Here is a 27,087-nt window from a genome sequence, read left to right on the forward strand (position 1 = left end):
TTAATGTTTGCTAGCAAGGTTTTACGGAATGATTTTTCGACATGGATGTTATTGGTACCGTAATGGTGTTATGGTATTGAACGCTAATTTAACTTGTAGCTCAGAATACCTCGGAGGAGCTCGGTATTTTGCGATGTGCGATTCTGTGGTCTTCAAAATGTTATGTGCTTGTGTGGAAATACAGTGTTTTGATAATAGAAGTGTGATACTATTGTGGTGATATGGTGTTAATGCGGCAACGTATTTAGTAAATTTACGTAATTGCCTGAATAGATTGTTCTTTAGTATTGTGAATTCGCTGTGCATGACGAGTTGTGCGATGTAATAAGGTGTTAGTTACGGTAGGATCTTTGAAAGTATTTACGTGGATAGAGAGATGTGATGATTATAGACGTGTCATTAGGATTGCGAATTTTATGATGATGTTATGTGAAGGTCCTGATGATGGTATTGACGGTAGGAATTATGTTGGTCATGCGTGAATTTTGATGTTGTCGTGATGAATAATTTATTTGGGTACAAGGCCGTATTGTAGAATAATGTTATAGGATGTTGCACTCACGAACACTAGTAGTTGGTCGTCACATTTATCCTATTTAAATACAAGATTGACCAGAGCGCACGATATTAAAGGGATGTTTAGGATCTTCGCAAGATAATCGGAAACGTAAAGATATTGAGGTCATGTCGAAAAGGAAATATGATCTTCTATGGTAAGTAAATCATTTCTTTGCTAGTTGGTTTTTGTAGATCATTTGAGTTGACGCCTAGTGCTAACGTAGTATTCCAGCTCAAACGTCGCAGTGGTATCCGGAGGCGCAGAATCAACGTAGTTAGACAAGGTTGTTGTAGACGTTGCAATGTCTCTTGATGTCTTTTATCTAGGTGCAGTCACCGATGAATGTACGAGAAGATCGAGTCTGTCTTTTAAATGTATGATTTTGATGGATGTCATATTATGTTACGATCCTGTGTTTTTCTTTCAAACTTTTTTATTGCATTTATAGCGATTTTATGAAGTTAAAATAACGGTATTTTTCAAGTTGCTAGATAGACAGAGACCGACATATAACGCGGTGATTTTTTAAAAGAGAAATGACGGAATATTATGAGATTTTTGGGTAGTAAATAGCATTCTGAAGTGGATGATTCTATAATTCCCAGTGATTTATTTTAGAAAAATGCAAGGTTGATAACTGATCCTTCATTGTAAGCCTTCAGCTGAGGGACACTTTGTCTCTTTTGTTTTTCGATTGACGATGTTATAACTTATTTGTAACAAGAGCTTGAAGTTAGGTGCTTATTTTCAATTTAACTTAATATTTTCCTTCCTATATCCGTTTCTGTTGCCATTAATTTGCTCTTAATGTAATCGATACTTCTGAAGTTATTTTTAAAGTCATTAAACGGAAAATCCTTCCATAAATAAAACATTTTACGGAGTTCTCATTTAAAGTAGCGTAGGAACACTAGGTTAGTTATTTAATTTAAGATAAGATTAAATGATGGTCAATGTATTTTTAACGAATATGCCAATATTCTCGATCTCTTAATACTCTATTGCGGAATATTCACGTAATTTAGGCAGAAAATGATGATTACATTCTACATTTAAAAAAAACCACAATGATAACAGTCCACTGAATAAACCTGTGACCCAACTCGACGGACTTGCACGTCCCTTGAGTGGAGCCTTCATGGATCTCCGACTGTATTGCTTCGCCGCGGCCTAACCCAACACTGAGATACAGAATTAAGATTTACAAAATGGTCACAGGGATTGCTGTCAGGGCACATATAGGATAATAATTTTACTTGTCACACAACTGTGGGGCCAGAGTTGAATTATTTTATTACCGAACGACTAGAGTCGAATTACTTATCGCTTGGCAGTGGACTTGAGCTGTATACATCATCGTTTAATGCTTATCAGTGGAATTCGTGATGAAGAGAACAGAGTAGAGATTATTTCATTAAGAAAGGAAAACTCGAAATGACATTGGTAATCAGAGAACATTGAATCTACAACGTCGTTGGTGAAGGAGGTTTGAAATATTTATTTAACCGTGTATTTTATGAGTAATATTGGAAGGATTTGACCGTTAATCAGTACTACGATTTTACTTAGTTTTATTTTATGACATTATGGAAGGATATTCCGTAGAGTTTCAGCTCTTGTTAATCGGGGTAATGAGTCATTTAACTTTGATAGAGCGATAGGTTGTTCCGTGTCACTTATTGTTGGATGTCCGTCATATTTCGGGTCAGATCCGGAGAGACCCATACGTTCATTTATTGAATCTAATTCGTGAGGTGCTAGGCAGGTATAGGTGTTGTGGAAACACTAGATTAGGACTGTAGAGAGAGATTGAAAGTGATATATTATTAATAAGGAACGATATAGGAAATTACGATGGCGTCTCTTGCACAAGTAAAGCTGTTATTGGAGGAGCTCGCTGGAAAAATGAATAAAATGCAGGAATCGCAAGAGAGTACAGAAAAGAGAATTCAAGAGGTGCGAGAATCGCAAGAGAGTACAGAAAAGAGAATTCAAGAGGTACGAGAATCGCAAGAAAATACAGAAAAGAGAATTCAGGAAGCACAAGAAAATACAGAAAAGAAAATTCAGGAGGCACAAGAAAATACCGAAGAGAGAATACGAGAATCACAAGAAAACACGGAGAAGAAAATCCAGGAATCACAGAATACTACTAGAGCAGAAATCCATGAATCACGGGAGAAAATGCAAGGAACTTTTGACAGAATCACCGATATGGTGCAAGAAAACATGAAGGTGATGCAAGAAGAGATTGTATCATTAGGATCGAAAGTCGCTGAGGTACAAGGAGAAGTATTAAATTTAAAAGAAGAAGTGAATGCGGCGATGAATGAGAATAAGAGGAATTTTCAAGAAAAATTCGAAGAATTGAAGGATGATTTTAAGTCAAGCATCCAAGAGTTGCGAGTTCAAGTCGACCATGACCTTAAAGAGCTCAAAGAAGAAGTAGATGTGATGCAGGAAAAGATAAAAGAGTCTGATAATAATTGGGATGGAAAACTCAAGAAGGTAACGGATGAAGTCAACATCACCAATGAAAATATACGGAAAGAGATAACCCAAGCGAGGGAACAGATCAATGACAGATTCAATTTGATAACGGAAGAATCTGAAGAGAATAAAGCTTTGATGAATCAGCAAATAAAAGGATTAAAAGACGATTTAAATGCTATTCAAAAGGACGTACTGCACCCATCGGATGAGTCTGATTGGCAACATTTTAAATAATTGTATTTGTTAATAAATAGTAATAGCCAGCGTTCTTAAACAAAGGGACAGCATTGGAAATTTCTGGTAGCTAGCTCGTGAGAATGAAGCCTTGATAGGAACCCACGCTTCGTTCTCTGCTAAAAATAAATTATTGGGACACCTGTTATTACATCATCTTTTGGAACTGCGTAGTTAGAGTGGAAAAGTACTGGCAGGAGTGACTGAGATGGAGAATCACGATTTTAGATACCCGAATCCCCTTATTTTGGAATGAACTCGTCCATATAGATGAACAGCGGAGTATGTGCTCCAATCAGATTGCTGCATTTAAATAATTTCAAAATTAGCGCGACCAAATGACATGTGGCTTGTAATTAATCCCTGTCAGTATTTAAGGAAGATTATATCAAAGGAGATGTCAGTAAATTATTGTAATAATTCTGAACTAACTTATTGGTTTGTGGCAAATGGATTGGAATATTGTGTATCCAGATGTTTGTTATCACCGGCAGTGGGAACCCCTTGTCAGCGTGGAGAATGGTTTACCAGCGCGGCAGAAGATATAGTCCAACTAACGCCTACTGTATTGTAGAAGAAATTACGAACAATTCAAGAGTCACGGTGCATCATGGCAGTAACTAGAATTGATGCAATCTGTGTGTACAAGGCATTTCATGTTTTTGGTAATTTTGTTTTGGAGATACCCAGCATTCCTTTGGTTGGGATTTTCAGTGGCAAGAATTAGTGTTCCTACGCCGATTAGTGCGCCCAACATCCCCGAATAGTGGCTTCTCACGACTCAGTCATCATCAAGAGTCTTGTGGCGGACAGACGTGTCTTAACTTTGCTCCGTATTTAAGTACAAAGGTACCGAATTGTGTGTATTATTACTACAGTGGAGGTGGAAGTACGCTTTATAAACAGTAGTTGGGTTGTTAAGGTATTTAAAAACACCCAAGTGAGTGGAGTATAAAATTGACAGATTTTACGAGTGTTCAGTCTATGCAGGGGCGAAGACGAAACTTTGAATTATGCAGTAATTGCATTTGGTGACGCAGTTGGAGTATGTAGCCTGCAGAGCAACGCAGACAGTTTAAAATATATGTGTAAGCCGTAAGTAGTGGAGAACAATTGGCCTGCCACAGCGGGGCTGTTAGTGTGTGTGAAACATTTGAGCGGAGGAAATACTCTCCCTTTCTATAAGTATGTAGGTCGAGTGGGGGGTGGACACTTTCTCTCACAGCTGGGTCTTTACAAAAGGAAACCGTTGAGCCCATGCGAGACTTCGCTACGTGAGAAGCAGCGGTGTGTTAAAGTAGAGTACGTAAAATCCGGCCTAAGTTCCAAATATCTGAGTACTGCGTACGTGTGTATATATGTATTACAGTGTAATGTTTAGTTTTAAAACAAGTTATTGTGTTTAATATTATGGGTAGGAAATAAACGTGTGTAAAGTGGAAAGTAGTAATATAAGCCAATGCCGGATACAACAAGAATGGTCAAGGATATTAACATGTTGGTCATGAATCTGTAAGACAACATGGCTGCCTTTAGTCCTGGCGATCCCGAAGTGCCCTCAATGTGAGTACACAATCTCATGTTTGATTAAAAATCTAAAGCTTTCCTTTGATAATGGTATCTTTATTTAGATAGGTATGCGAGTGACGATGATGTAACTATAAACCCGAGTACACAGCCAGAAAATTAGGATAATTCTGTTTATGAGTAGTGTAAATATTATTATTATTATTATCATTAGTCGTGCGTGTACTATTTTGTTCTGTATGGACCAAGTTATATTTTCTAGGAAAATATAATGAGTGTTTCGCCTATACCTGCACTATTATTATTATTATCAGTAGCATTGTCAGTATTGCATTTAGGCGGAATTTTATTTGTTTCACGCAAGCACAGCTACCGTGATGGAGGAGTGATGAAGTCAATTAATGATAATAAAACATATATATATATATATATATATATATATATATATATATATATATTCAATAGTTACTGTCGAGAATTCTGTTGGGACGACAGTAACACTGATACATCCACATATTGGTTGCTATGGCAAGTAACGCGGTTAGACAGTTGAGTGAACAATGTAAAATAAAAGGATTTATTTTTGGCTCAGGTAAATCAAGGTGTTGTCAAATAATAAGAGCGATATTGAGCAACGGTAATTTATTTGAGATGTTTGAAGGTCCGTAGTTGAGAGTATACGGTAACACATGAGGTTATTTACCTGAAGATAATTATGGAGAATAAAGAGTATGGCGAACATATTCTCAGTAAACTGGAAATATAAGTATCAGCGTGATAGCTGAGAGGTAATAGAATTCGTGCAGAATAAGAAATGATGCTGACGTCGTAAATGAATAAATGTGAGGAAATAAATAAGCCAGTTAAAGAAGGTATATGAGTTAGAAGGACCAGATGGTACATGTAAATGGTTTAGCCGTGACGCAATATCGTTTTATTCAGAGAAAGTTATAGTACGCATTTGAATGATATTTTAAAGTTAGGTTGGTAACATGGATCACGCAACTGGGCTGGTGTGGATGCTTGCCAGTAGGAACTATTTTATTGGTTTTAACAGCTGATTATTATTATTATTTATATTAAATATATTTGTTATTTTATTTGCCTCGTATTGGCCATCATTTAGGTACATTCTTTTATTGTCTGTGCATTGTCTATGCATTTTATTCTGAAGAAACCACAGTAACATTTGCAATGGGTCATGGATATAATTCAGCGAATTAAGGTATGTTGAGACGCTGAAATAAGCCAAAGTGCGATATGTGCAGATGATAAGGTTCACATATGTATATATTAGTGGAACTTTGGTATTAGGTTAGGATTTCTGGCTGCGCTATCTCGCTTGGTGTACATATTAGTATAAGTTAGCGTATGTTTTATTTAAAGTAGGAGAGTTTGTCTTTTCCAGATTAATTTACGATTTTTAAGTAGGGGTCACTCGCAAATATGAAAGCAAAGCTTTAGATTTTTGTATGCAACAACAACCAAGGTCCATTATGTGAGATAAAGTTACTGAATTCTCAGGTTAAAGCAAGTATTGTTTATTGCACCTGGAAGGAAGATATTGTAATTATGGGAACTCAGTAACAGTTTTGATAAGAGAAATATTATTATTATTATTAATATTGGTGAACTCTATTATGAGAATTGCATGGTTATGCCTATACACAGTGGATTTGGTATTTCATTAAATCATGGCAAATATGGTTTTATAGATAAAGAAAACCCAATAAGCACTGTTAAGAAAGATTCTATTCAAATGGTGTTACTCATGGCAAATGAATGTTCTAAGATAACTGACATAAACATACTATAATTTATCAGGATGGTGGAGCAAGAGTACCGTAATTACAGGTCATGTTAAAATATTATTATTTATTATTATTATTATAATTATTATTAATATTGAATATTATTATTTAACATTTTACCAATGCAACTCACAAGCAATTAGGGAGTCTTGTTTAATACCATATTAATCACTTGTGTCAGTCAATTGTGGATTTATTAATTAATTAAATAATTTACATTTTACATTTTTTTAATTCAATTTATCTACGATTTGGTTAACAACAGTATTGGATTTTGGTAGGCGATTAAAAACTCTTTAGGACTTTTCTTTATGATATCCAACATAGAAGTAACATTCATTAAGTGATATTATTATTCTCGTTTCAATTATTATTATTATTATTGTTATTACAATATTATTATTATTACCATTTCGATGCATTGTAAATTCATTAATATCACTATATTGGAGGATTTGAGTCACAAGACATTCCAGTGATCAGTTAGGTAATTAATTATGTAATTAATAAAATTTGAGTACAATCAAATTAGTAAAATTAATCAATTATTATATTATGGTAACTTTTGGTATGTTTGTTTGCAAACTTATTTCACATATCTGAGAGATTAGTAGGGACATTTCTAGGTTTTGATCTACGCAAAAATCGTCGTATTATTTCAATTATTATTATTATTATTATTATTATCACTATTGTATTATATTTTAGGTTGGTTTTCCACACTTCAGATATGTATTTGGGATACACTGTGGAGACTTTCCTGTATTCTTTTAATTGGTTTACAATGTAATTCAGTGATATCAAAACAATTTTATTAATTAGTTAATATCGATATGTTATTTATTTTGTATATCTATATAAAACAATTCTATCTATTATAATTATTTTGACTGATGGCAAGTAGTTTTTTTTGATGAATAACTTGATTTGGCTATATAAAAAAAATTTATTCATATTAATATTATTATTATTATTATTATTATTATTATTGTTGTTATTATTATTATTATTATTATTATCACTAAATGTTCTCATGAGTATATTGTTATTCAATTGATCCACCTGGTTTATAAACAACATTATCCTAGTAAATATGTACAGTTACACCGACATTATATAATTGGATGAACAAATATGGGAAACATCATTTAAAACAAAATTTTATGGAAAATTATAAATATTATACTTTAGGGATTAATGAGGTAGTCATGTGTGTCATTATTGAGAATTCTAGTTGTATAGTCTCATAAGATAATAATGTAACATTAACCAATCTTATTTTACATTTTATAAAATTTATTTACTTTTCTCTTTTGATTTATCAATAAAAATTTTATATACACAGTTAAACTCAAATCAGTCTGAGTCATAAGTCATTGTAGTCAATAGTTTTACCGAATGCACTATCCCTATGCATCCTGATTCGACGACAGGGACTGATCGCGCCTGAGAAGAGGACCTCACCACCTTCGGTAAGTATATTTTTAGGGCAGCCGAGGCAACGTTGACATCTAGTCTACACCGAAGGAGCTCTTCAAGGGTGCAGTACAGAACCTGAGGATTGAAAACGAAACAAATAGGAATTTGGTATCATCGTTGAACGACCGACAGACGATAATTGAGGATGGAAGGAAGACTGAAGTAAACAGTCAATTTGAGATACCTCAGCTTTGCGTTGATATTAATGACAACGGGACAATTCATACAGGAAGTGGAACCCAGATTGTTAACATTATACGCACTTATGAAGATAGGCCTAAGAAATTTAACGGAAATATAGGATCCAGTATGACTCCTCGTGGTTTCCTAAGAGAGATAGAGGAATATTTTAGGGAAGCAAAGGTATCTACAGAGCGTCAGTTAAAGACAGTGGAGAAACACCTAGAGGGTGCACCACTCATTTGGTTTAAGGCTTTCCGCTACGTTTTGAAGATTATGCAGGCTTTAAACAAGCTTTCTTGGACAAATTCTGGGGGATCGACGTTCAGCAAGGAATCAGACTCGATCTATACTCGAAGAAATATTCTTTAACAGGACCGAGTAGGTTTGCCGAATACTTCACGATGCAATTTCATCGACTGAAGGAGCTTGATTCTCCACCTACAGAGACAGAAATGGTACGAGCAATAATTAAACAGTTCCCTGCGGATATACAGAGATTATTGACGGCGGCAAACATTCAATCAGCCGTGCAAGCGGAGTCGATACTTCGGCAAATTGACAGCACGACAACACATACTAGTAGCCGCATAGTAAGGCACGTCGATCCGACGGTAAATGTTGTAACACCAGCAGGAGATGAAGGTGTAGAAAGAAACCAGGGATACAACAGACACGGTCAAGGAGATAGACCTAGGACGAATGAAGGCTACAGAAGAGTGGAACATAAGGATGAGAAGAGTGACAAGACGTGCCAGAAGTGGACACCGTTTCGAAACGAAGAGCGGAGATATCCTAGGTATTATAGAAATACAAGGTGGAGTCGGAACAGAGATAAATGGCCGTACCGCAGAAATAGGTATCGAGAAAATTCAAGACAATCAGATATTCGACAGGACGAGGAGATAAACAAGGAAAGAGAAAGGTACCTTGGCGAATTAAGAAAGCAGCAGGAATGCAAACAATGGGAACGAGCGATTTTGAATCAAGATATGAACGCTGATTGCGTGGGCGCGACTAGTCTGTTGTATCAGCAAGAACAAAGAAAAGAAAGTGCTGATAAAACGTTAAATCCCGCAACCACACCATTTGACAAGAATAATCAAGGCAATGACGGGGTGAAAAAAAAACTTCGTTTTGGAATCAGTAGTAAATGATAGAATTAGTAAGTTAAGTCCAAATTATAGGCAACACGAATGGGTCATAGCAGGAATCGAATCGTGGGAATTTGAACCCGAGGAATTGCTGCACGAAGACGGTCAACCAGAAGGAACGAAGTTAAAGAGAGGACTACCCGTTATTTACGTCACAATATTGGGTATTCGAGTATTGTCATTATTGGATACTGGAGCAAGTATAAGTATCATTTCCAAACTATTATTCTCAGAGTTACAAAACAAAGCACACTTGCCTGTAATTCCGATTGCCAACATGAAAATCAAGGGCATAATCCCGGACAAGGTTACGAAATGCAAGATTCAAACTTATTTGCCAATAGAGATCGGAGGAAATTTAATGGAGCATCCATTTGTAGTCATGGATAAAATCCAATATAACTTAATTATTGGATCCGACTTTATCAGGGAAAACAACATAATAATTGATTTAAAGAAAGAAGAAATAAGGATCAGATGTGACGGTGAAAGAAGACAAGACATTACAGCTAGAATAGAAAACAAGGAAACGAGTGAGCTACAGAAAACCATGAACATTTCAATAAATGAAGCTGCACATGTTGTCGAGAAGATAATGGAAAGATATGACGCAGAAGATGCTGTGTGTGGTCATACAATCGACAGTGGAATAGGAGGAAATCCTGAACAGCAAGGGATAATTGAGAATCTGCTGAAAAGGTATAACAATGCTTTTAAGAGCCAGCCTGGAGCAATAAAGAACTTTGAGTACAAGTTATTAGTGAAAGATTGGAGGCCGTTTAAGGTTAAACCATACCCTATACCAGATAAATTCATGCCCGAGGCTAGGAAGATAATACAAGAAATGATTGATAATGGTATAATATCTAAAGCACATACACCATTCGTTAGCCCTCTGGTAGTGGTAAGAAAAAGTAATGGATCGATTCGCGTGTGCATTGATGCGAGACAGGTCAACTCCAAATTAATTCCTGAGTATGATAAAGCCCCAGTAATAAAGGAAATAATAAGAGGATTTCGGAACAAGAGATTTTTCACGATATTAGATTTGACTTCCTCATACTTCCACATAGTCTTGGAGAGTAAATCCAAGCTATTTACTGGTTTCATGTTTGATAATCAAACGTATATCTTTGAAAGACTCCCATTCGGCATTTCTAATTCTGCGGCTGCGCTCGTACGAGCTTTAGACAGGAACTTGAAACCGGAAGTAAAAGAATTTATAACCATTTATGTTGATGACATCGTACTGGCGACAGTAACTTTCGAAGAGCATGTAATCAAGTTGGAACAGCTGCTAAGAAATTTAGATGAGGCTGGATTCAAAATCAATCGGTCCAAGTCAAAGTTCTCCCAATCTGAAATCTTGTTTGTTGGACACGTAATTGATGGAACTGGAATAAGACCAAACCCAGTTAAGATACAGGCCATATGTAACTTTCCGAAGCCCAGAAGGATTAAGCATATCCGACAGTTCTTGGGAATGACGAGATTTTTCGCTAACCACTGTCCAAGGTATACAGAGATATTAGCTCCCCTGCAAGATTTATTGAAGACCAATAATCGTTGGCGATGGAATGAGAGTCATGATCGAGCTTTTGTCAACGCGAAGGAATTACTAGCTAACAGTATAAAACTTGGATATCCGGACTTTGATCGTGAGTTTATCATTCAATCTGATGCCTCAGCAGTTGGAGTTGGAGCTGTACTGTATCAGGAGAGTAATGGGGAGAGTAATATAAACTCTTTGGCCTTCGTTAGTAGAAAATTAAGAAACCATGAGCTTAAGTATACGACCACTGAGCTTGAGATGTTGGCCATTGTTTACGCATTACAACAGTGGAGGAAAATAGTGTATGGGTATCCGGTAGTCATCAGGACGGACCATAAGGCACTAACGTTTGTGTTAAAAACCACATTATCCAGCGAGAGAGTATCACGATGGGCACTTTATGCGCAGCAATTTAATTTAAGAATTGAGTTCTGCCCAGGTAAAAGTAATGTGTTGGCAGACAGTCTAAGCCGAAATCCAACAGAAGAGCCTCTGGAGGTCAATGTGATCGAAATAACTCATGAGGATGAAGAATGTTTGGAAAGCCTAAAACGATTGCTGGAGTTGCAACTTGAGGATTCATCTCTGAAAGAGATTATTGAGTATTGTCTAAGGAGGTCAGCTAATGATGGACCCGAAGATCAAATAAATGATTATGTGCTGACGAATAACATCTTGTATAAATACATAGACAAAGATCGGAAGAAATTAAGAGTGGTGGTGCCACGCAAATTAAGATGTAAACTCATATGGTACATCCATAGAATGATTGGTCATGGTGGTCTAGATAAATTAGCGGCTACAATAGGAGAGACTTTCACATGGACTGGGTTCCGGAGAACCATAGGTAGAATAGTAAAAACCTGTGATATATGCCAGAGGGTGAAATACAACTCCGTATTGTTGTATCAACCACCGATAGCTGTAATACCAGACCGACCTAGGGAAGTATATGCCATGGACCTGTATGGGAGTTTACCCGTAGGTAAACGTGGAAACCGTTTTGTTTTGGTAGTCCTTGACGTGATGTCAAAATTTGTATCACTTCAGCCCATTAGGAAGGCCAACTCTAAGTCCATAATTAGAAGTTTAGAAAGAGTAACGATACCAAAGATGGGTAAACCAAAATGCATAATAACGGACCATGGAACACAGTTTACGTCAAACGAATTTGCAGAAGCTTTAAGAAAAATGAACATTCAACACCGGTTTAGTTCCATAAGGCACCCTGAATCCAATGCAGCTGAAAGGGTCATGAAAGAAATTGCGAAGTATTGTAGGATTTTCTGCCATGAACGTCATTGGACATGGACTTCATGTTTACCGACAATAGCCGATTGTATAAATTTTACATGGCACGAGTCTATCGGCAATATTCCAAGCATTCTTCACATGAACGAGCAACCAAGACGTCCCTGGAACGAGATCATTGCTAGACCAGTCGAAGAAAGTCCTAGCATCGAAGAGAACATAAAGCAATCTCAGGCGTGTATGAAAAGGCAGGCCCAAAAAGGTCTCAAGAAGTTAAGGCATAAGAAATTTCGAGAACCTTTGGAGGTTGGAACCTATGTTCTTGTAAGAAAACCAGCCGTATCTTGTCCCACGGAAAAATTCTATTCCAAGTTTGCACATTTGTACATCGGGCCGTTCAAGGTTATTGAAGCGTTGGGCAATAATGCATATAAAATACAGAGTTTGGAGTCCAACAACATTGCTATTTTCAATGCTTCAAGTCTTAAGCAATATAGTTTCCCGATCGTTGAAGAGGAGGAAATTAATATCATCGTGGAGGACGGAAGAAACGGAGATGCTTGGGATGTTTATTCGCTGACCGACGGATCAGACGACGAATGATGAAGTCCAGACAAGATTGGAAGACAGGATATGGTATAACAGTATCTCAAGACCAGAGTTATTTTCGTTCATTTCAAACTTGATAAAAGAAGATTTCATTCAAGAAGAGAATTATGATTAGATCTGGCATAAAAATGAAATTTCTCCCTTCCTACGAAATTTCATTTCTTGAGTAGAGGAGGAATATAACCTTCCAATGTATGTCAGGATGAGATTGGTGAACACATTGGAAGTTTATGTCGAGAAATAATGTCAATGAAATCTTATGGCCGGTTATCACACTTCCAGATGAATTAGAGGGCAGTTGATTTGTCTAATTACGTGAACGGCATTGCGGAATTGAAGATATCAGCGGATCGATAACAAGCTCTAAACCCCGTGGTATCTCGGAAATGTTGAGACAGTTAAACATCGTGAAACATAGGGCAGGATTATATGAATAATACGTATTCTTCAAGTAAAGTTTCCGAAATGCATGAACGGCAGAATATCTATGACAGAATGCTACTGAGGGCCATGAAATATGTAAATAATAAATTCATATGAGAGGGCCATACCTTGTACATCTAGTCTCGCACGATCCGACGATCGAGATGAAGAAAAGAAACCGTCGATTACTAACCTAAATACGAGGCGGCAATTATTAAATAAGTTCCTTTGCCAGTACAGCTGATTTGTACGAGATCGTCTTGCATTATGTGTCAAATGTTTCTAATTGTCAAGAACATATGGGAGCTAGAAGCTGAGAAGAATTCTGAAAAGCAAACCGTCTGCAATTATTATGTTGTGGTAGAAACTGTTTTGTCTCTGAAGAAGTTGACATTCTCAATCTGCATCTCAGAAAGATCGGAAGCAAGAATTCATAGGGAAAAGATTGTATTGAAAGGAAATATTAGAGAGATATTGGCATATCATAAACATATAATATTGTAAAACAAGATATCTTGTTATTGAATGAAAAAGGCAAGTGTATCATTTGAACTGTAAAAATTGTATTAAGGTGTACAACCTTGTTCTAATTGATATCTCTGAGTTTCAGGTAATATGGAACAGTCAGCAATTAATTATTCGGATGAAATGAGTGCACGTATCAACATGAACAACTAAAATAGAGGGACCTCAAAGGATCTGATCAGAAATGTGATGGACAATACTTGATAATGTTATTGAGTGAGAGCTGAACTCGGAAGGTGACACCGTCGTGGAGCAGCAACCCAGGATGAGTACTTGAATATCTTATATATATTCCGCCACGTAATTGCTTATTGTAGATGTAGAGTAGTATTCATTTTAATGTCGATTTGACATGAACAAATTTAACTTGAAAGCGACCGTTATTTGTTGGACATTGCGTTGTAACACTTATGATCGTTACGTCTAGTGCGGTGAGCCAGACTACGTTGTGATAATATGCGATGGTTGTGTAAGATTTCTTTAATGTTTGCTAGCAAGGTTTTACGGAATGATTTTTCGACATGGATGTTATTGGTACCGTAATGGTGTTATGGTATTGAACGCTAATTTAACTTGTAGCTCAGAATACCTCGGAGGAGCTCGGTATTTTGCGATGTGCGATTCTGTGGTCTTCAAAATGTTATGTGCTTGTGTGGAAATACAGTGTTTTGATAATAGAAGTGTGATACTATTGTGGTGATATGGTGTTAATGCGGCAACGTATTTAGTAAATTTACGTAATTGCCTGAATAGATTGTTCTTTAGTATTGTGAATTCGCTGTGCATGACGAGTTGTGCGATGTAATAAGGTGTTAGTTACGGTAGGATCTTTGAAAGTATTTACGTGGATAGAGAGATGTGATGATTATAGACGTGTCATTAGGATTGCGAATTTTATGATGATGTTATGTGAAGGTCCTGATGATGGTATTGACGGTAGGAATTATGTTGGTCATGCGTGAATTTTGATGTTGTCGTGATGAATAATTTATTTGGGTACAAGGCCGTATTGTAGAATAATGTTATAGGATGTTGCACTCACGAACACTAGTAGTTGGTCGTCACATTTATCCTATTTAAATACAAGATTGACCAGAGCGCACGATATTAAAGGGATGTTTAGGATCTTCGCAAGATAATCGGAAACGTAAAGATATTGAGGTCATGTCGAAAAGGAAATATGATCTTCTATGGTAAGTAAATCATTTCTTTGCTAGTTGGTTTTTGTAGATCATTTGAGTTGACGCCTAGTGCTAACGTAGTATTCCAGCTCAAACGTCGCAGTGGTATCCGGAGGCGCAGAATCAACGTAGTTAGACAAGGTTGTTGTAGACGTTGCAATGTCTCTTGATGTCTTTTATCTAGGTGCAGTCACCGATGAATGTACGAGAAGATCGAGTCTGTCTTTTAAATGTATGATTTTGATGGATGTCATATTATGTTACGATCCTGTGTTTTTCTTTCAAACTTTTTTATTGCATTTATAGCGATTTTATGAAGTTAAAATAACGGTATTTTTCAAGTTGCTAGATAGACAGAGACCGACATATAACGCGGTGATTTTTTAAAAGAGAAATGACGGAATATTATGAGATTTTTGGGTAGTAAATAGCATTCTGAAGTGGATGATTCTATAATTCCCAGTGATTTATTTTAGAAAAATGCAAGGTTGATAACTGATCCTTCATTGTAAGCCTTCAGCTGAGGGACACTTTGTCTCTTTTGTTTTTCGATTGACGATGTTATAACTTATTTGTAACAAGAGCTTGAAGTTAGGTGCTTATTTTCAATTTAACTTAATATTTTCCTTCCTATATCCGTTTCTGTTGCCATTAATTTGCTCTTAATGTAATCGATACTTCTGAAGTTATTTTTAAAGTCATTAAACGGAAAATCCTTCCATAAATAAAACATTTTACGGAGTTCTCATTTAAAGTAGCGTAGGAACACTAGGTTAGTTATTTAATTTAAGATAAGATTAAATGATGGTCAATGTATTTTTAACGAATATGCCAATATTCTCGATCTCTTAATACTCTATTGCGGAATATTCACGTAATTTAGGCAGAAAATGATGATTACATTCTACATTTAAAAAAAACCACAATGATAACAGTCCACTGAATAAACCTGTGACCCAACTCGACGGACTTGCACGTCCCTTGAGTGGAGCCTTCATGGATCTCCGACTGTATTGCTTCGCCGCGGCCTAACCCAACACTGAGATACAGAATTAAGATTTACAAAATGGTCACAGGGATTGCTGTCAGGGCACAATATATATTCATTCAGTCTTCCAAATCGTCTCAATAGTACAGCAAAAATCTTGCATTTCTTGAAAAGTCAACGGAAATATATGTGTTTTCAAGATTTTCCAGATGAAATGCTTGCCTTTCGCGCATGGAACTTTGGCTTTTGCCAATTAAAAATGGCAGCGGCACTTTCTCCAACACATAAGTGTACGTGCCGATTCACTCCGCTTCCGTGTATTTTAAGACAGTAATGAACCAAATCCTTAAAGAAAAGAAAATAAAAGTAACAGTATACGAATGTTTGTGAGTAAATTCGTGAGAGGTTGTGTTACGTTGTGATGATAGCGCAACGGTTAAGTCAACGGAGTGCAGACTGCAAAAATGCAGGTTCGAATCTGCCTGTGGGCAGCCTCAGGAATATTGTTTTATCAATGAGATTTATTACGGTTTTATATTTTGTTAGTGAGTTATGCAGCCGCTTACAGTTCAAATGAATTGTTTCATCCATACAACTGGTAGAAAAGGCTAGGCGAAAGCAGTACCAGTTCGGCACGAGCATGCGTCATTAACAAAGCTGTCTATGGTTCGAAGATATGTCGCTCATATTGACGAAGGAGAGACCGGAGGCAACTTGCATAATATTGGCAACCAGTAATGAAGTGAGTGCCATAGAACTCTTGAGCAATAAGGGTTTGAACCTTGGCAATCCTTGCTAATAACTACTCCTCCTCAGAAGAGTACAAACATTTCATACCAGAAGATACAACGTACTGGTGTGTGATATTTCAAGGAGACAGGTTAAATAACAGACTGCAGCGCGATAACGTCTTTTTCACGCACACAGCATAATGGCAGTAACTTATCTAAACATTAATGGTGAAGTGTTGCCACATAACATTGTTTCTATTGTAGGTGACGGTGCATGTCTATTTAGATCTCTTTCTTACATTTTATATTCTACTCAGTTGCGGCATAAAGAAGCTCGTGATGCTATTGTTTCGTAAGTTGTCTCCATTTTGTCCGAAAATCATCTTGGTAATAACTATTCCTCTTCATAATAGTGCCGACTAATCGTGTCAGAAGATTCAACTTATGGTGGAACATGTGAGTTGACGGCAGGAGGCAAAATTTTTCCATTCCGCTTTGAAGTTTATCGTGATATAAATTTATACTGGATATTTAGTGATGAAGCTAATCCCGTAAAAAGATTGCGATTTACTGGTAATCTCTCTAACGGACATTTTGAAGTACCGTACTGTATGTGAATGTCTGTGCGAAGAAACAAGTGCTTCATTTGTTGTTACAAAAGTTTCTGAAAAACGTCGTACTCGATACTCAAACGGTACGAGAAAAATACAATTTAAAAACGAAGCAGCCACATTTTTTACAAAATAATCCTTCCGCACGTACGGTACCATTGCTGGAAGTAAATACCAAAATAAAAATCCCGAAGTCCATAGAGCAGCAGCGGACACCTACCAGAAGAATAATCTCAAGTTTCATAGAGCAGCGGCAGTCACGTACCAGAAGAATAACCCCAAGGTTCACAGAGCAGCGGCACTGACATACCAGAAAAATAATCCCGAGTTTCATAGAGCAACGGCAGCTACACGCCAGCAAAATAATCGCGAATATCACAGGACAATTCAAATGCGATATGAGCAACATCACCCAGGGATCTGAAAAGAAAGACGATTGCGTCCATGTAAAATTAAGTTTCGTTCCGGGATGTCTTACGCTCCTGAAATGAATTACGAAGATAACAGCTTGATAACCATTGGCACAATCATCCATAAATGCCAATTCTGCAATGCTCTCGAGTGGAAAGATGAAACACCAGGCATGTGTTGCGATTCTGGCAAGGTTCTGCTGCCACCACTCTAATCTCCACCTGAACCATTGTAGAGTTACTAATGGGTGCCCATCCAGATCATGGTAATATTTTTGATCGAATTAGAAAACATAGCAGCTGTTTTCAAGTGACATCTTTTGGTGCTAACCAAGTCATCCAACCCGGCTTTATGCCTACTTTCAAAGTACAAGGTCAATTTTAGCATTCCATAGGCAGTCTATTGCCAAATGCTCATCAAGGTCCTGGATTTTTGCAGGTTTACTTTAATGAGACGGCTAATGAATTAAATCAGGGCCTCTCAGGGTGCATGCGCCTGGTGTATGCACTGTGCACGGTGCAAAAGACGACTTCGCTTCGATGACCAGAGTGCAGACCCCCACTGCTCGATTTGGAGCAATAGCGCTGTCTCTCTCTTTCCCCACGCCTGCCTCGCTCGCTCCCCCTGTCTCCCTCCTCCTCACTTGCTCCGTAGCGCTCCAAATCCGAGCCGAGTTGAGCCGAGCTTAGCCGAGTAGCCCAGAGACGAGGCGTTGGTGCGAGCCGAGCCGAGCGGGACCGATGCACAGTGCACGGAGCTCTTGCGCCTCGATTTGCACGCGTGAGATTTTGGGAGTTTGAGAGTCCCTGGATTAAATGAAGCATTGCTTACATATTTTGATGCAGAAGAAATAGCGTCTAAATCGGTCGACACGGTATTACAAACGGACGATGCTCTCAGTTATCCAGTAGAATTCCTAAGTACTCTTAATCCTCCGCCAACGACCGTAGCCGTGTTGAAATACCGGATCCCGTGAGATCTCCGAAGTTAAGCAACATTGGGCGTGGTCGAGAAGTGGATGGGTTGCCACGCGCTGTTGGTGGGGGTAAGGGAATGGAGGAGCGGAAAGGAACCGGCCACCCTACCGCACGTAAACTCCGGCTCAGGACACCTTTCCGGGGGTTCGGACCTGCCTTCGGGCAGAACAACCCTTACCTTACCTTAATCCTCCAGGATTCCCATCTCACAAACTTCGTTTGAAAGTAGGAGCACCTGTAATGTTGTTACGTAACCTCAAACCACCTACGTTGTGCAATGGCACTAGATTACGTGTGACGGGGTTAAAAAATAATAGAAGCTACTGTTATTACAAGAGAATTTCATTTAACAGCAAACTCGGAACACGCGTGAAACTTTTCAGTTCCGGCCGAAGCCGGGACGGGAAAACACATCATTTACGTTCATGTCTTACATTTCGTACAAAAGTTGATGAACGCGTAAGGTTGGTTCAGTGGACTTCAAAAGAAAATGGGAAATAATATAATATAATTGGACATAACTCAACTATGACGCGAGCGAAGTCGCGGGGAAAGCGCTAGTAAATGTATATATTGTAATTATTCCTGTTGTAAATATTTGTTAATATATGTACCTATAGTTTCATAATCAAGAGTGTGACCCCTTGCATGGGCCGAGTCAGCCCATTATGTTCCGAGCCTTCCTAAATTGATATAATAATGTTATTGGCTTTACGTCCCACTAACTACTTTTACGGATTTGGGATTTGCCGAGGTCCGGGAATTTAGTCCCCAGGATTTCTTTTACGTGCTATTAAATCTACTGACAAGGTGCTTATGTATTTGACCACCGTACTGAGCCAAGTTCGAACCAGCCAAGTTGGTGTCAGAAGGCCAGCGCCTCAACCGTCTCAGCCACTCAGCTCGGTGAGGATGAAATCAATGACGGGTTGTTTCAGAAGTATGACGAAAAGCTATCAGGGTTTTATGACGGAGACAGCACCCAGAAGACAGACAGGCCCTTTACCACAGGAGTGGAAGAACGCTGCTCGACGCGCTCAGGAAAAACTGGCAGGATGTCAAAGAGGGCAGACGAACGACACAGACACTGAAAATGAGATTGGTTAGTTTTCATAATGTTCATAAATAAACAGAAAAAGAACTTGATTCATAAACACATATTTAGAAAGAATGTCTTATGAACAGAGCTATCAAAAGTCATCACAAATAAACAGAAAATATAGAACGTGCTTCACAAATACATTTTCTGAATGAATGTCCTATTATTGCAGGAATATTGTTTGTAACGTTAATACGGAACTTGATAACCTTTGGAACTATTCGGAAAGTTGTGCAGCTGGTGTGCATTTGAACGCTACCTGTTGGCGTGTCTATTTACTAAAGTTGGTGGCCGCTATTCATAATTGCGACAATGTAGCAAATGATCTGATACAAACAAAATACTAATGACCCATGTAGTCTGGAGTAAGATGGAGTCGACAGCAGGCGGATATTCGTGTTCCTGGCGAAAGACGCTGTTCAGAGGATTGGATTATGTTCCTGGCTAAATATATCAGTTGGTTTCAGGCTAGAAAAGCACTTTTCATCGGCGCTAGGCGTCAAAATGTTTTATTCCATTTTGATTTAACTTTGGGCAATTATGTTTTCTTATGCCCTTGTAACAGTTTGATTTCATTATGTATAATCAGCTTAACGAAGTAAGTGCTGATTCCGGAACCTTAAACTTAATGATCTAATATTGTTATTGGCATGCTTTAAATAAAGAGTTTATGTATAGAAGTTTCCTGTATCGATTTTATAAGCAGGTAAAATAGCTATAGTTCGATCTGATAATTATAAAATTGGGAATCCTTAATAACCGTTCGGACCAAATTTTTCTTCTGTTAACATAATTTCTAATCTCATTCTTGCATAGAGTTTATTCAAGGTCTATCGAAGTTTCTTATATGCGAGGATGGACCTAATAATATATCGTCACATTCTTTTCTACTGATGTAAACGAAGCCTCAAAATTATTATTTCGCCACACATTATTACAAAACCTTCGTAAATTTGACTACTCCAATTTGTAATTGTTATATTTTCTACGGAACAGCTTATATTTGGCAAGAATTTGGTTATTAAGAGTTCCTATAGTGTCGTGAACTTAACATGAATCAAAATACGTAGATATTAAACAATTTTATGTGATTATTTATTAAATATAGAAAACTTGGCGCACAAAAAATATTAAATGAACAAGTTTTATAAAAAAATTAATTTTATAACACAACATATTAAAATAAACCCTTAAATTGTGAATGTAGGTTATTTACATCACAAAGAAACCAAAACTACCAAGAAAATAAATTTAAAAAGTATAAATGTAAAAAAGGCATGACGAAACATTATACATATAAGTTCACACTATCACTAACCGTTCGTGAATATGACGACACCCACCCAATTATTACAAGAATGAGCAAAGATATCAACAATCGCACATGCCACAGTCAATAACTGCTCGAAAAAATCAGCTACACAAAATAGCGGCACGCACGCACGCGCGGAAGGCATTAAACTATACCGTTCTGCTACCTACTGTCGTAAAATTTACGAAGGGTTAGTGTTCTAGGGTTAAAACTAGTTTACAGTACGTTATATTATGCCTTGTCTATTGTTCAGGTTTGTTGCCTTATAATGGCATTTATTTTGATAATGAATACTTTTTTGCCCTTTCTCTTGTTTATAAAAAATAATGAAAGACAACTGATGTGCTGATCATTACCACATGACTATAACATACATTCTTCACGCTTGTCACTTCGTGGTTGTATCCTAAATAGTAATTGATTTGATGCTAGTTTATCTATTTATTAATTGTCACCTCAATACGTTAATCGTTAAAGTTGAGATTTAATTATTTCCTGATCTGGCCTCGCATTGTTGGATGCGCTTGAGAACGGTTGGCTGTTGAGAGAGCTCTTGCATTATTGTAGTGATAAGGTAGTTAAAATCTATTGAAATAGCTTAATGTTTTGTATTTGTGATTCATTTAGTGCTATTTATATAGTGGTGTTTAGTGCTTGTTGGTAGAAATTGGGAATAGTGATATTTACTTAAATTTTATAACGCGTAATTCAGTTGGTCTTCAGTAATTTACGTTTTCTAGGTTAAGTAGGCTAGCTAGGTGTACCTTGTTTCGAAATTAGGTTTAGGAAATACTTTAGGTAATAATTTTAACTTTTAGGTAATAATATTAACTTCTAAAATATTTGTGAATATCTGTAGGTTCGTTGGTATAATACTTACAAAGGCAGCTTATCATAAGGAATAGTACCGTAACTTCCGCCGAAATTCCTCCGGTATTTCGTATAGATATCCGTCCGAATTATCGCGCGTTGTATTGTTATTGATTATTGTCGCTCCTCATATTCAAATATTGCATTGTTGACTACAGTCGTGAACAAAGGGAGTAGTGTAGTCAAGTAAATATAAATATAAATCAGCTGGCCTTGTATTCCAATCATTTGTACTACTGAGTAGGTTAAAGTATCCGTAATTTATACTTCAATCCCTCGATCTTTCAGTATTTATGAGCGGTTAGCTAATAATAATAAAGTTCATATATCCCAGTAGGCCTAATTGCAGTTAGAGTCCCTGGAGTAGTAGGAGTAGTTTTGATAGAAATATTTTTAGAAATTATTGTAGACAACCTCGTATTTTTCAGTAGGCCTAATTAAGGACACTTTTACTCTCAGTCACGTGGAGTAGGGAAAATAATAGTAATCCACCAGCTGTAATAATCACGTAACCACATTTCAGTAGAATTGTAGTGAAGATAAGGTATAATATATTAGATAATATCTTGCCAGTTATATTCGTGTTTTTCTTCGTGTACGGCAATCCTTGCGATACTTAAGAATTTAACCAAACGTAGTGTAGTGTAGTGTAGATACATGGTAGTATAGGTACAGTACATTTAGATAGTGCCGTATCTTGCCTGCTATATTCGTGTGTTATCTTTCGTGTGTATCTATTAGACCGTAATACTAATAATAATTTGTCTAAGCATTTAGCTTTGTTGGCAATCTTTGAGTACAGTAGTTCTTGCAAAGTCCATATCTGTTTGTGCTTAGTAGTGACATACGGTACCGGTATCGAAATTAGGATACGTCTAAAAGTAGTTTAAAAATTACTGTAGTGTACTGTACAGTAGTATACGAGTAATATCCTATTAGAATTTAGTGTGCTTATTTTATTATTGTAAAATATTTGTGTAGTACTGGTGTAGTAGAAGTATCCGTAGAAACTTTTATTAAAAATTCTGTTGTTGTAATTAGGATAGGCTTAATTGCAGTTTGGAATTGTGTAGTTCTTGTGTATTACTTTCGATATTCAGTAATTAACAGCAGTTTTTATCCTGTTACAGGTTGTAGGATAAAAAATAGAGTAGTATTGTAGTGTAGTCGTAGATTAATTACCCTATTGTTGTGTGATCTTTGAGTACTATCCCAGAAAATATATCCCTCCGTTCATTTATTTTTTAAGTATTTTACTTTTAATTTCATTTTTTCCGTAAATAATGGCTAAGGAGCGCGAGTATACGAACTGTGGGTGTGGCGAGGCATTGAGGGGTATGAGGGAGGAGTTGTAAAGTTTTAGGGAGATAATTAGGATTCTCACAGAAGAGAGGAAGGAATATAGCACTCCCTCAAACAATGTACAGGTTACAGTAGGTGTACAAGAAGGAGGGGAAGGAGAGGGGGAGTTGTAGAAGACAGGTGATCTAATGTTCTAAGGGGAAGGAGATTGAAGGCTAAGGGCTCTATTCAGGATCAGAATTCAGGACAGGTGTCTGTGCGAAAGCGGTACGAGTCACTCCAGGTAGAACAACAGAGGGAAGGTGACGGACAGGGAACTGTTGGTGAGATGTGTGGAAGTAGGAGGAAGGGAAAAGGTAGGAAAGGGAAATGTAGAGTAGAGGATATGAAAAGACAGGTGGAACAGAGTCATGGGAAGGACAAAAGGGAGGAGGAAGTAGCTTCTGCAGCTATCAGGAAAGATAGGGCTGACCAGGAGGGGAGTGGATCAAATGAGGTGGGTAGGGTTGAGGCTCTGGTCATGGGGGATTCCATCGTTAGACACGTGGGGAAAGTGTGTGGAGGAAAGGGAACCAGGGTAGAATGTTATCCAGGAATTAGGTTGAGGCAGATGTTGAAGAAAGTAGAAGAGTGGGAGGAGGGGAAGGAGAAAGTGGTAGTGTTTCATGTTGGCACCAACAACGTAAGGCAAGCTGATATAAGTACCAACATAGTTGGAGATGTGTGGGATCTGGTAAATGCAGCACGGGTGAAGTTTAAGAAAGCGGAGAAGTTATTAGTGGAATACTGTGTAGGAGGGATACTGACTGGAGGGTGATTGGGGATTTAAATGAGACTATGGAGTGGGTATGTGGGAAATTGGGGGTGAAATTTCTAGATCCTAATGGGTGGGTAGGAGATATGGATCTGCGCTCAGATGGCCTTCATTTAAACCGCAGTGGTACGTATAAGTTAGGAAATTTGTTTGCAAGGGTAATAGGTAGGTACATTCAGGTAAACAGGGTGGCCTAGGGAGCGGTGGTAAGGGAACACGGAACCGGAAATCAAGTAGGGATGGCATAAAATTGTTAGTGTTGAACTGTAGAAGTATTGTAAAGAAAGGAATAGAATTAAGAAATTTAATAGATATATACTTACCAGATATTGTAATAGGAGTTGAATCATGGCTGAGAAATGATATAATGGATGGAGAAATTTTCTCACGGCACTGGAGTGTGTATCGTAGAGATAGGATAGGAATGGTGGGAGGGGGAGTGTTCATTCTGGTGAAACAAGAATTTGTAAGCTACGAAAAAGATAAAGATGAGACACATGAAATTCTAGGTTTAAGGCTCATTTCTAAAGATAACAGGCAACTTGATATATTTGCAGTGTACAGATCGGGAAAGGGTAGCACTGACGCGGATTTGGAATTATTTGATAGGATAGTTAGCTGTGTGGGAAATGACATGGAAAGAAATGTGATTGTAGCGGGAGATCTGAATTTGCCAGATGTCAATTGGGAAGGAAATGCGAACGACAGGAAGCATGACCAACAAATGGCAAATACGTTAATATTGGAAGGACAGCTGACTCAGAAAGTGATGGAACCAACCAGAGGGGAAAATATCTTGGATGTGGTGCTGATAAAACTAGATGAGCTCTATAGGGAAGTAATAGATGGTATTAGTGAACATGAAGCTGTTTTGTGGTAGTGAAAAATAAATGTGATAGAAAGGAAGGTCTTTAAAGTGGGACTATTAGGCAGTACCGTATGGCTGATAAAGCAGGCATGAGGAAGTTTCTAGAAAGTAACTATGATCGGTGGCAACCGGTAAATAATAATGTAAACAGACTCTGGCATGGGTTTAAAGAAATTGTTGAGGAATGCGAAAACAGGTTTGTACCTTTTAGGGTGGTAAGGAATGGCAAAGACCCACCTTATTATAATAGAGAAATAACGAGACTAAGAAGGAGGTGCAGACTGGAAAGAAATAGAGTTAGAAATGGCTGTGGAAGTAAGGAGAAATTGAAGGAACGTACTAGAAAATTGAATCTAGCAAAGAAGGCAGCTAAGGATAACATGATGGCAAGCATAATTGGCAGTCATACAAATTTTAGTGAAAAATGGAAGGGAATGTATAGGTACTTTAAGGCAGAAACAGGTTCCAAGAAGGACATTCCAGGAATAATTAATGAACAAGGGGAGGGTGTATGTGAGGATCTTCAAAAGGCAGAAGTATTCAGTCATCAGTATGTAAAGATTGTTGGTTACAAGGATAATGTCGAGATAGAGGAGGAGACTAAGGCCAAAGAAGTAATAAAATTTACATATGATAACAATGATATTTACAATAAGATACGAAAGTTGAAAACTAGAAAAGCAGCTGGAATTGATCAGATTTCTAGGGATCTACTAAAGACAATGGGTTGGTATATAGTACCATATCTGAAGTACTTATTTGATTATTGTTTGGTCGGAGGAGCTATACCAGATGAATGGAGAGTTGCTATTGTAGCCCCTGTGTATAAAGGAAAGGGTGATAGACATAAAGCTGAAAATTACAGGCCAGTCAGTTTGACATGCATTGTACGTAAGCTTTGGGAAGGCATTCTTTCTGATTATATTAGACATGTTTGTGAAATTAATAACTGGTTCGATAGAAGGCAGTTCGGTTTTAGGAAAGGTTATTCCACTGAAGCTCAACTTTTAGGATTCCAGCAAGATATAGCAGATATCTTGGATTCAGGATGTCAAATGGACTGTATCGCGATTGACCTGTCTAAAGCATTTGATAGGGTAGATCATGGGAGACTACTGGCAGAAATGAGTGCAATTGGACTAGACAAAAGAGTGACTGAATGGGTTGCTATATTTCTAAAAAATAGATCTCAGAGAATTAGAGTAGGTGAAGCTTTATCTGACCCTGTAATAATTAAGAGGGGAATTCCTCAAGGCAGTATTATCGGACCTATGTTTTCTTATATATCTAAATGATATGAGTAAAGGAGTGGAATCGGAGGTAAGGCTTTTTGCGGATGATGTTATTCTCTATAGAGTGATAAATAAGTTACAAGATTGTGAGCAACTGCAACGTGACCTCGAAAATGTTATGGGATGGACAGCAGGCAATGGTATGTTGATAAACGGGGTTAAAAGTCAGGTCGTGAGTTTCACAAATAGGAAAAGTCCCCTCAGTTTTAATTACTGCGTTGACGGGGTGAAAGTTCCTTTTGGGGATCATTGTAAGTATCTAAGTGTTAATATAAGGAAAGATCTGCATTGGGGTAATCACATAAATGGGATTGTAAATAAAGGGTAAAGATCTCTGCACATGGTTATGAGGGTGTTTAGGGGTTGTAGTAAGGATTTAAAGGAGAGGGCATATAAGTCTCTGGTAAACCCCAACTAGAGTATGGTTCCAGTGTATAGGACCCTCACCAGGATTACCTAATTCAAGAACTGGAAATAATCCAAAGAAAAGCAGCTCGATTTGTTCTGGGTGATTTCCGACAAAAGAGTAGCGTTACAAAAATGCTGCAAAGTTTGAGTTGAGATGAATTGAGAGAAAGAAGAGGAGCTGCTCGACTAAGTGGTATGTTCCGAGCTGTCAGCGGAGAGATGGCGTGGAATGACGTTAGTAGACGAATAAGTCTGAGTGGCGTTTATAAAAGTAGGAAAGATGACAATATGAAGATAAAATTCAAATTCATCAGGACAAACTGGGGCAAATATTCATTTATAGGAAGGGGAGTTAGGGATTGGAATAACTTACCAAGGGAGACGTTCAATAAATTTCCAATTTCTTTGAAATCATTTAGGATTAGG

This window comes from Anabrus simplex, chromosome X (assembly GCF_040414725.1).
Source record: "Anabrus simplex isolate iqAnaSimp1 chromosome X, ASM4041472v1, whole genome shotgun sequence".
Lineage (NCBI taxonomy): Eukaryota > Metazoa > Arthropoda > Insecta > Orthoptera > Tettigoniidae > Anabrus > Anabrus simplex.